The sequence below is a fragment of the Corticium candelabrum genome, chromosome 2 (genome assembly GCF_963422355.1).
Source record: "Corticium candelabrum chromosome 2, ooCorCand1.1, whole genome shotgun sequence".
Classification (NCBI taxonomy): domain Eukaryota; kingdom Metazoa; phylum Porifera; class Homoscleromorpha; order Homosclerophorida; family Plakinidae; genus Corticium; species Corticium candelabrum.
Window position 1 is genome coordinate 10,579,417 of NC_085086.1, and position 8,400 is coordinate 10,587,816.

At 43.3% G+C, this 8,400-nt stretch overlaps 1 protein-coding gene and 1 long non-coding RNA gene across 2 annotated transcripts in view; both read left to right on the plus strand.

Annotated features, from left to right (window-relative positions):
• Positions 1-180, plus strand: part of LOC134176540 (1-phosphatidylinositol 4,5-bisphosphate phosphodiesterase beta-1-like) — a 12,555-nt gene extending 12,375 nt beyond the window's left edge. The window contains exon 23 of the mRNA XM_062643209.1: positions 1-180. This exon is cut by the window's left edge and continues 189 nt beyond it. The gene's annotated coding sequence lies outside the window, so the exon portion shown is untranslated.
• A 3,290-nt stretch (positions 181-3,470) lies between these two features.
• Positions 3,471-8,162, plus strand: LOC134176633 (uncharacterized). The gene is made up of 4 exons (XR_009969310.1): positions 3,471-3,603; positions 4,315-4,391; positions 5,154-5,253; positions 8,078-8,162. It is a non-coding gene; the product is annotated as an uncharacterized LOC134176633 (long non-coding RNA).
• The last annotated feature ends 238 nt before the right edge of the window (positions 8,163-8,400 follow it).

Below are 8,400 nucleotides of genomic sequence, written 5' to 3' on the forward strand. Positions count from 1 at the left end.
AGATTGAGGGACGCAGTTTGAGGAGGAGATTTGTATGGCACTGTTTTCTCATTGTTTTTAGCATTCGAAGAGTATGTCTGTGTATTGGGTTTTACGTGCACTGGTGGAAGTAGATTTTATGATGTTTAGTGCTGGTGAAGGATATTAGGATGTGGTTAATTGATTGAGTGATCATATTGACTCTTGTGATTGCTCAGAGGTTTTACACATTTGCGCATGCGTAAACGTTAGTATACACCACACACTTAATTACAGTTATTGATACTGGTTTTTATTTTGTGAAGTATTCTCTCTAAAACATTTTCAATTTTTTGTGTAAATTGTTTTGAAGGAATGTTTACTTAGTGTGTTGAAAAAGTGTTTGTTTAAATACCACAGTAGCTTGTAGTCATACATTGTGAAGCTTATTAATTAATTAAATATTGTGAATGCATGTGCACGTGACTTGTTATGCACGTAAGTCCAGAGTTGAACAAGGTATGCAGTGATTATAAATCGCCCTTGCCTCTTTGCTAAGTAGAGGGAAGTTGATACGGGACATCAGCAAATGTAATGGTTAGATTAAACCACTAATTATTCGACTGTTGGAAGGATGCATTTCTCAATATATATTATTATTAGTTTAAAGAAATCGAAAGTATAAACAACTCACACACTAATATAGTTGGAATTCCGTACATCTAATTGTATTGACTATACATTGGGACTGTTGTCATGAGTGTTAGTTACTTGCGAGGATGATGATTGGTTGGTAATCAGATGACATCATGTATAAGCATTTTTTCTGAGCACTTCATCAATTTCTTCACTGTCTGTATTGTTCTTTTCCGCAAGTCCATTTCCTTGAGGATAGTGAGGACTGCTCTTGACGAGCCGAAATCGATATCTCACTGCCAGCTGCTTGATTGTTTTATTAGCATATTGAGGACCATGATCACTTCCTAAAATCTGCAGTATGCCATGCCTAGCCTTGGCAATATATATGACATCATGTACATGGCATATATATGACATCTCCAGGCTCTTCTCGCGCTGGAGCAATTCCGGTAAAAGCTCCTCCTCCTCGTGTGATTCACGTGCGGTTAGCTCAGCGACTGCGCGGAAGAGCCTGGATTGCGAGGCTACTCACTCTGTAGTCGGCACAGCACTCAAAACGGGTAAAAACGCACCATGCAAACTACTGAGACATAAAGCATCCATTGTGAACATGTTATCTCGCAGAATTAGCCCAATAACTTCGATATCCCACGCGATGACGAAACCATTTGAGTTGTGCGTCTGTCAACTTTCCTAGAGACCTAAACTAAACCAGATTGCTCATTAGCAGTTCAACTTCTATTACAGCAGCAGTAGAACAAACTGTAAGCAAACAGAAAGCCGTACCAATGCGAATTAGGCTGCCAACAAAAAGCCTATAGCTAGATGTCCAGGCAAGCAGGCATCACGTAGAATGAAAGCGCTGCACAGCTACCTTGTCGTGGACTATGAAACGGTGTCTGCTGTTCTCCTACGAATGTAAATCAACGGTCTTTCTGTAGTACTCTTGCCCAACCTCAAGTCTCAGACACTTGGCCTCATAACCTCGTCGGTTTGTCATTTGGCTGGCTTCAAAAGAGTCCAAATTATTTTCTGAACGTGCGGGAAACAAGTAACACGCCGGACAGACGATGATCTGCGCTTATTTGCGTAACCTCGTGTAAAGAATTGTGATGCGGGGGCGTAATGACCACTTCCGGTACCGTGATCGAAGTCTTATGGCACAGTACAGTGTTTCTCTAGATGAACTTCCAGTTAGCAATCTAGAAGTAAGAGCTTTCGCCTATCTACATTAGTTTATGTGTGAGCAACCTACTAGTTGTCTTCTTTCGACCAAGTGTCCCTACTCAGCTCTAATTAACTCAGTTTTCAACGATATCAGAGGTAGAGTTGTCAACAGAACAGTTAGATATACCAAACCGAAGGTCAAAGGTTTATTGTTGCATTATTGTTGATCTTGACAGATCTCAAATTCAAAATCATTTCGCAGTTTTGTTTTGAATATCATCAGATGTCTGTGCAGAGAGCAAAGACAGCAAAAATTGACTCTGAGCGCTGCCTGTGCCATATTCGTATGATGTTACCGGTCCTATCACGGCTTTGACACAAACCAGTTGGAGAACGTTGCAACATGCAGCAAGCATTCGCCTAGACGACGTCTTTACGGTTCTACAGAATTCTTACACAGATGAATCGAAACCGATAGGAGCTTATCACAGACAATGCTACCAAGCATACACAAACAAAAAGGTTTTAGACAAACTTCAGCGCAGCCGAGATGTTAGCATCTCTGAAAGTAGTTCAATAATAGAGTCAGAGGACCCAGAGGCACCTCAAGCAATGGGCAGCACTGCAACCGTTCGTGGGACCAGAAGACTTGTCTCCCCAACCGACATCAAACTATATTTGTTTTGTCAACAGAGAAGAAAAAATGTTCAAGGAAAACGACCGTCTCTAGGCAGAGTTACTACCTTTTCTGCATGTTCGGCTATTTCAAACGCAGCGGAAATCAGAAAAGACAGAAGAATTTTATTGGAAGTGCAGCAAGGACCGGGTCAGCCTGATGGTATCGCCAAGGAGCTGTCCTATCATGAATCTTGCTACAGGAATTACACGCACCAGAAAACATTAGCCAACATGCTCGATTCTCAGATCTCTCTAGAAGATGCACAACACAGTGCAGCATATGATCGTGCGTTTCAAATTCTTGCTGGTGAAGCAATACTTAGCGAAGATGAAGAAGGACTATTTGCAAGATGTCTGACTTGAGGTCAAAATTTGTAGACTTTCTAAAGCAGGAAGGTGTTGACACTCCAAATTACAAAATCAGCAAACTGAAGCGTCGTCTACAAAAGCACTTCCGTAATCGCATAGTATTCTTTGCAAATTCACAAAAACTGTAACGGAGTGGAAACTGGTTACGTCTGCTACGGTGCCCCAACTAGTGAACGGACGACGAAGCCACCGGCACCTGTTGACGTTTTGAAACTGATCAGTTGCAGCTGTAAAACTGGGTGCAGCTCTAAGCGCTGCTCTTGCCAGCGAAGCTGCTTGTCATGTACAGATGTGTGCCAATGCGACAATTGCGAAAACCCTAGTCCGCGTGAAGTTTTGCAGCCTGCTTCCACTATAGCATCTGCAAATGCGTTCGAAGCTGATAATTTTGATGCAAACTCTACTGATGAATATGATGAGTAGATGGCTCTTTACATTTCATTGGTTATTAGTTAGCTAAGTGTAGTTCCTAGATGAAATAATTAGTCCACTAGATAATGACTAAAAATGACTTTGAGCGATTTAGTACAGCCGTAAATTTAGGTAATTTATGTCAGTAACGCTTACGTCCTGCTTTTGATGGTCGTATGTTAATTATTGTACACTTGTACTAACGTCTAGAGAGTTAGTATTACAAGGTACGTGCCACTTATCCGGGAGTTTGTCACGACTTGTGCGGTATTTACTGTCTTTCCGAACGCTCAGGGTCACGTTACTGTTGCAAGGCAGTCAAACGCAGCAGCACAAGTGTAACAACCATGTAGGAGTTTTCTTTCATCAACAGAACTGCTGGTAATGTGAGAAATACTATCTAGAGACCGCACTTCATTACCTCCAGCTCTAGAAAAGACAGCTGCACTGGTTTAAGTCGTCGCGTGATATAGCTAATATCTATAGACCTTATGCATGGGACCACGTTCGTCTCTTACTCTCGGTTCGCCGTTGCTGCGAATTTGCGTGGGCGTGGCCTTAGTCAATCCTTCTTGTTACTCAGAAACGGCCTCGTTCCAAGACGGCAAACAATCGCAGATGCACTCGCATGGTTTCTATTTGACGATTGCAACTACGGAAACTTTCCCGGGTTTGGGGGGCTACGCAACTTGTCGCTTTCTGGTGTTGGCCGACGGACTATATCTCCTGTTTGTCTGTGTATGCCTGTCTCTGTCTGTTTGTTTTGTTAGTATGTTTGTTTGTTTGTCAGTCTGTCCATCTGTCTGTCTGTCTGTCTGTCTGTCTGTCTGTCTGTCAATACATGTATTTTCAAACATGGAACTATTATACATCACTGCAAAGTAAATAACTATAACTAAAGTCCAACACTAGTAACAACATAAAACTTGCAAACTACATACGAGAGGCTAGACTCTAGAGCTCTGTCTGTCTGTCTGTCTGTCTGTCTGTCTGTCTGTCTGTCTGCCTGTGTTTTAGTGTTTTCTTGTTTTGTTCTTCTATTCTGTGTGTGCAATGCAAGTCGCAGCATCTTCCATTTCTGTTGTTGTATAGGACTACAAATTTTTTAACAAACTGGTGGCATCACCACAGACTGCACAACTGAAGTGAATAGATTCTCGGCACATGAAGTGAGACTCACCAATTACACACACACACACACACACACACACACACACACACACACACACACACACACACACACACACGCACACACACACACACACACACACACACACACACACACACACACGCATGCACACACGCACACACAACATGGAGTTATGATTCATTTCTGTAGTTTGAATAGGTTACTTTGTATGATCAGAATTATGTGTCAGCTAGAAGGTTGAACAGATTGCTTTATTGGATGGATGCATCTCACAATGCATTGGTCTATTGTATTGGAGGGATGCATCTCACAATACACTAGACTATTGTATTGGAGGGATGCATCTCACAATGCATTAGACTATTGTTGGTTGGTGGAGGTTGGCTGGCTGGCGGTCTGTCTGGCTGTCAGTTTGTCTGTCTGTCTGGCTGTCTGTCTGCCTGTGTGTCTGTCTGTCTGGCTGGCTGTTTGTCTGTCTGTCTGTCTCTCTGTATCTCTGTCTGTCTTGTTGGCTTGTTGTGTACGTCCATTATTTCGTCCATCTGTTCATCTAATTGTTGATCTCTCGATCTCTTTGTTTGTCTCTCTGATATCCTCCTTGTGCCAGGAGCATTAACCAACTGTTTGTTGCGTAGTTTGTCTGTTATGTACCTATTTGAAAATCTGTCTTTCTATTTTGTATGTATGTCTATTTGTCTGTCTGTCTGTTCTGTCTGAGTATTTCTGTTCCTGCTTCTTGTTTATTGATTTTAGGTCATTTGTGTGTATTTTGAATGTGTAGGCATATAGTTGGGAGGTACAGAGTGAGACCAACTTGGAATTGGCTGCGTTGGTGAACTACATCACACCAGTCAGATTCAAGAGCTTCGAGGATGCGCACAGTGAGAGAGATAAATTAGTATTGTGTGTGTGTGTGTGTGTGTGTGTGTGTGTGTGTGTGTGTGTGTGTGTGTGTGTGTGTGTTGATGTGTATGAATCTGTTCTTCTGTTTGTCTGTTTGTTTGTCTTGTATGTGTGTGTCTGCTTGGCTGTTTTTTCTGTCTGTCTGTTTGTCTGTCTTCTTGTTTGTTTGTCTGTCTGTCTGTCCCCGTATGTGGCTTGGCGGTTACTAAACTTTTGAAGAAGCTAATTTATCTTCAGGCATAGTGAGAAGGAGAACCTTTCCTGCGATAGCGTTTTCAGCTTTGGCCGCTAACCTCCGCGCCGTCGCTGTCATCTGTCGGGGGCCCCTTTGGGGTGCTTCGCTTTTGAGCTCTGTAGTTGTCTCCATTGGTTTGGTCTCCACGTTCTTCTTTGTTTCCACGTTCTTCTTGATGGCAAACATCTCCTGTCCCGTATCTGGTTGCTGTTTTGATGGCCCTCTGCGTCCAGTACTTGCGCATCTTCGGCTGTCTCACCGTTCCATCAATTGTCCGGCTGATTTCGTGAGGGAGAACGGGTTGGTACAATGTCCGAAATGCTTGATGTGGTTCATTTGTTTGCATCAACACTCCGCTACGTGTACTCATCTGCTTTCGTCCTCAAATGAAGCTGATTGTCCACGCCCACAATCTTTAGAACAGCGAGCTGATGATAATGGAATTACGTCTCTGAATGTTCAACGTCGGGCGAGGGAGACGATCGATTCACTGTCTGTTGACGAGATTCTATGTTCTTTGCCACCAAGGACATTTCAACACGTGCCATATTGTCTCAGAACTTTGCAGACCTGCCAACCTAGCAGTGTCAAAATGCACCGAGTTTGCAGGAAAAAATGCGGGAGAATGCGGAAGTTTTCAAATTTTTGGACATGCCTACAATAGCATTAATATCAGTAAATTTATATTGTAATAAGTTTTAAATAATATATATAAATAATATCTAATCATGAAAATTTCAGTATTTGCATGCCCGGTTGGAGTAGAATCCATTGATTAATATAATTATAGCACAACAAATGTTTAACAGATTGATTAATGTGCCTATTGGCGACACACAGCATCAATATCAATTACTAAACATAATCGTTAATTAATTAAACACAGAACTTGTACTGTACGTACTACTGCCTGTTATAAAAATCTAAGAACAAAGTACATGCACATTCTCGTGGCTAGTTGGGATGTTCTGGATTCTATTTTCTTGTAGCCTTTTTCGATTGCTTTTCCAGCAATACATATGGTAATCAGGTAGCCAGCCCCTCCCTCTTTTCCACCTCTGACCGACTCCTCATTCTATGTCGGTACAGTATTTTGACCAAGTATGCTAGGAAAGAACCGGATGAAGAGGGGGGCTGACAAATGGAAATCGATACTGGAATATCAAGTATGTGCGTACACATGAATGTACTAAAACGGTAGGGTCACAGTTACACAGAACAGGCACGTCTATCATTTCTTTCACACCCACCAATGGTCAGAATGCGGGAGATTTGATGCCAAATGCGTGTAGGTGGGAGAAGGGTCCCAAATGCGGGAGTCTCCCGCTCAATGCGGGAGAATTGGCAGCTCTGACTTTGTTCCAGGAGTGCTGTTCTGTTCCTCTGTCAAAAATTAGCGAGGATCCCGGTTACGATGGAGGTTAGAAGTTACTGATGCTTCTCCCTAGAATGATCATGAGACCTCATCCTAGAGGAGGGAGATCAGGAATTAAGGAAATCAAAGCCATTTATCATCGATTCTTGGGTTTTCACTGGCAAGAGCTGATAGCCAACAATGAATTAATGGTTTTCAAGGGCAAGATGATGCCCTTCGACGACATCCCTGTATGTAACTTGTCATCTAGTGTGTCTCACTATGTCATCCATAATGTCACATTTCACAAGATAAACTGTCTATAACATAAATTGCTAATCGTAAGATACTAAACTTGAGTTGGGTGTTGTCAGTGTGTGTCAGTGTGTGTGTGTGTGTGTGTGTGTGTGTGTGTGTGAGAGAGAGAGAGAGAGAGAGAGAGAGTGTGCGTGTATGTGTGTGTGTGTGTGTGTGTGTGTGTGTGTGTGTGTGTGAGAGAGAGAGAGAGTGTGTGTGTGTCAGTGTGTGTGGGGGGAGGGGGTGGAGCAGATGGTAGAGCATTTGTGATGACATCCGGGATCTTGTATTCCGTGATGAGGGTTGAAGGTTCGATCCTGGTGGAGGGGACACTGTCACAGTTTCCTTGAGCAAGAAACTCACCCACACTTGCTTCTCTCGACTCAGGAGTATAAATGAGTACCTGGTCATTGACTGGGGTGGACAAGACCGCTGGCTTGGCAGCAACATCATGCAGCAGACGGGTACGTGTGGGCCTTGGTGTCCAGTCCCAGAGCTGCGCCATTTTCAGTGCTCCTGGATGACTCTGACCAAGCTCCAGGTGGATTGTAGCGCTGGCCCCAAGACTCCACGTAGCGCATGGAGGCCCTGTCTCTAGAGGCAGAGAAAGCTATCTCCACAACTGACCTCAAGGTCGACGTCGAAAGACGTGGAGGGCTTACCATTTGTCAATTTGTCCATTGTGTGTGTGTGTGTGTGTGTGTGTGTGTGTGTGTGTGTGTGTGTGTGTGTGTGTGTGTGTGTTTGTGTGTGTGTGTGTGTGTGTGTGTGTGTGTGTGTGTGTTTGTGTGTGTGTGTGTGTGTGTGTGTGTGTGTGTGTGTGTGTGTGTGTGTGTGTGTGTGTGTGTGTGTGTGTGTGCGTTTGGCTGGTGATTGTGTTCTGTGTTTCTGTTTGATGTTGTTTGTCTTGTTGTAGCTTCAAGAAGGTGTCGCCTTGCCAAGTCCAGAAAGACTGAAAGGGAATATATTGATATAGAACAAGAAAAAGGCGGCAGCAAAAGGTAAGGTGGTCAACTGTCAAGTTATACCCCGTTTACACGAGCACGCAAAGCAAGCCAAGCGGAGCCGTACCAGCATATGTCAGCCCAGTATTCCAGCCCGCCTTTAGACGACACACTCTGTAGAATCAAGCCAATGCATGTCATTAATGTGCGTTAGTTGCTTGAGATTGACATACCGTATTCGCCCGTAATAACGCTCATACCGAAATACAGTAGGACACCACTTATCCAACACTCA